The following is a 3,587-nucleotide window of genomic DNA, read 5'->3' as shown; positions in this document are numbered from 1 at the left end:
ACGGGCCGCGCGCGGGGCTTGTTGGGAGCGTAGGCTGCACGCACTGAGTACGCAGGCGCGGCCGAGCCCCAGGGGGCGGAGCGTCATTGAGTGAGCTGCTTTGCGTGGGCTGTGTCGAGTGAGCCCGAGATCCAGTCGCTCCGCAGTGGGGCGGGGTTCTCGGCTCTTTGTCCTGAGGAAGTCGCGGCTGGGCCGGAGCGGGGCGGGGACGGACTACAGGCGCATTAAAGAGGGATGTGTATGCGAAAATAGGACTCTCCGCGGGGCCAACCGGAGAGGTCCATGACCAAGGACAGCGCTTGTGTATCTGTCTTTGGAGTGGTTCCGGATGCGATTTTTTTCATTGAATGTGGCTGGTTGTGTTTGAGATGGTGCGACTGCTAGGATTGGAATGCGGTTTATGAAGATTTTATGACTGGAATTGTGTCGGGCTGTGTCGGACTGAGAATGTTGTGAGGGCCTGTGAGATAGTGGAGCTGACTGTGAGTGTATGAGGTTGCGTTTCTGTGAACGTGTCTGTAATTGAGCATTTCTGTGGCTCGGTTTTGATAGATTTGTTTTCCTTGGGCCTTCTTTGCAGACCCTGGATGTGAGTCACTCAGTGTGTGTCTTAGAAACGACCTGCCTGATTGTGTGGCGAGTGTGTGTGCTTCTGGTATGTTCCTGCAGGACTGAGGAGGTGGCTATCTGGATGATTGGATGTGACCAGGAGCCTCATTCTCCTCAGCTCTGAAGAGGGAAAGGAATATTGCATCTTCAAGGAGCATCAACTTTACTGAAGGATTTAGTGAAAAAACGGATTTTTCTGGGAAATCATTTCACATTTAATCACAGGTTTCTTCTGGAGAAAAATGGAAATAAGCATTACTTTAAAAATAAGATTTCAAAGGAAATTTCGGCATAGAGTAGTTGATTTGCTTCTGCCCCAAATTCCCATGAGTGGGCTTTCCCTCTCATGGGAAAGGGGGTTTTGTTAGGAAGATTTAAGAAGCCCTAGTCTATGCAAAAACATCTTTACACAAAAGAGAAGCAGTATGGCTAGAGCAGACAGTCCAGGATTAGGAAGTCAGATATCTTGAGTCCTGGATTAGACACTATTTTCCCTATGTTCAAGGAGGGCAAGAAAGACTCAAAGCATGAGTCCATACTGACATTACTAATTCAAATTTAACATTACAGAGTTTTATTCTTACTTTTTATTTTATATTTCTGCTTCTTTTCTCTAACAGAAATCCTAGTTCCTAGCAATATTAACATATTTATTTATTTCCCTTAGCCTAGAATTGCTATAAAATAGTTTAAAATTGTAATACCTATATCTAACAATCAAGCCAGTAAATATAATTTTAGACTGTAGTTCTTTTAAAGCAGGGGTTGGCAAGCTATAGCCTGCAGGCCAAATCTGGCCTGCCACCTGTTGTATAGCTAGTGAGTGTCTATGTTGTCTGTGTTTTTTTAATGGTTTAAAAAATCAACGATAATAATCAAGAATATTCCATGAGGTGTGAAAATTATATATTTCAATTTGGGTCCTACACAAAGTTTTATTGGGACATAGCCATCCTCCTTTATGTATTGTCTATGGCTACATTTGAACTACAGGGGCAGAATTGAGAAGTTAGTGTAGACTGAATGGCCTGTGGATTCTCATTATTCATGGTAGTTATATTCTATAAAGTTGTTGCAAACACTGAATTAGTGAACTGTTGCTCCTAGCAGAGAAACAAAGTTAGTTTCCTATAAACATCTGGTCACAACATTTTCCTCAACCAGTCAATATATAACATTGTTTTATGTGTTTCTATTTAAAGACACTTTTTATATGTTATTGATTTATTGACACTGAACTCAAGGCCAACAACAGCATAACTCATTCCTGAATGAAGTTTATCTAACACATGTATTGTCTCTGTAAGGCACATCTCTGTAATCCTTCTTGCCCTCAGGAACACTAGACAGCACTTCAGCGTAAACTTGGGGACCATTTTAAACAGCAAAATCACCAACAAAAAGCACAAAGATGAGGGACTTCCCTGGTAGTCCAGGGGGTAAGACTGTGCTCTCAATGCAGGGGGCCAGGGTTCAATCCCTGGTCGGGGAACTAGATCCTGCATGCATGCCACAACTAAAGATCCCACATACCACAACTAAGACCCAGCACAGCCAATAATAATAATAATTAATAAATAAATTTTTTAAAAAACAAAAATGAGAGGAATAAAGTAATACTAACCACACTGAGAAAAGGATACTTGTTTATGGTATAAGAACAGAAACAAGGGCTTCCCTGGTGGCACAGTGGTTAAGAATCCACCTGCCAATGCAGGGGACACAGGTTCCAGCCCTGGTCTGGGAAGATCCCACATGCCGTGGAGCAACTAAGCCCATGCGCCGCAACTACTGAGTCTGCGCTCTAGACCCCGCAAGCCACAACTACTGAGCCTGTGTGCCACAACTACTGAAGCCCGCGTGCCTAGAGTCCATGCTCCACAAAAAGAGAAGCCACCGCAATGAGAAGCCCACACACTGCAATGAAGAGTAGCCCCCATTCACCGCAACCAGAGAAAAGCCCGTGCTCAGCAACGAAGCCCCAACGCAGCCAAAAATAAAATAAATAAAATAAAATAAATTAATTAGAAAAAAGAACCGAAACAAGAAGGCAGAGGGTCCCCTATTTGACTTCAGCTGAGAACATGTGTGTCGGGAGACTCATTGGTCATCAATTTTCACATGCCAACGAATGACTAAAAAGGTTCTGGGAGTATTGACTCTGGGGTTACAAATGAATTTTAGCGAGTAGGTTAGTTTGCAAATATGGAATCTGCAAATAATAAGGATAGACTGCATTTACTATCTGGCCTTTTACAGAAAAAGCTTGCTGTCTCCTGTTTTAGAGTGTATCCTTCTTAATTATAGAGTGTTTAAAAACTACTTGAAATAATTCTTTTCCTGTGCCATCAATAAATTCCATAATTAATTATAACCCATTAAATAAATTAAAATCCATAAACAAGAGAAAAAGAAGAATGCCAGCTAATAAGTTTGTTTTACATGGCTGTGAACTCTGCTTCAAGTACATTTACAATATTTGGATTTGATGAAGATTTTTGTATAGAATGATGTTTTCCTTTAAGTTCACATTCATTTCTATTGTCTTCTCTCATGTCACCTATCATCTGCAGTTAGGTAAGATAGTGACATTGTTAAAATGGATACATCTTCATGGCATGAAGGCTAGCCATTGGTAGGATAATATTATAACACAATTTATCAGGCAATACTGAGTTTTCTTTGAAGTCAGTCTCTATCTGATTTTTCCCAATGCTTAATGTTTGCCTTGCCTGCTGCTGACCAGCACTTCTGCTTCTTCACAGAGCCTTGACACTCATAGTGCCACTTGCATTGGTAGAACAAGGTGCCCAGAGAATAGCTTTTCCAAAGCTGGGCAATAGCTGGGTGAATGAGTCCTAATTAAAGAAGATGTGCTGGTAGTTTTTGTGCATCCTCAAATGTATTTCTACCGGTCACTCTCCAGGGAGGGAGGGCACTGTTGCACTGCTCACTCCTTAGGTGTAGATTGCCTAGAC

This window comes from Neophocaena asiaeorientalis, unplaced genomic scaffold (genome assembly GCF_003031525.2).
Source record: "Neophocaena asiaeorientalis asiaeorientalis breed wild unplaced genomic scaffold, Neophocaena_asiaeorientalis_V1.1 scaffold280, whole genome shotgun sequence".
Classification (NCBI taxonomy): Eukaryota; Metazoa; Chordata; class Mammalia; order Artiodactyla; family Phocoenidae; genus Neophocaena; species Neophocaena asiaeorientalis.
Note: the sequence above shows the minus strand (reverse complement) of the source record.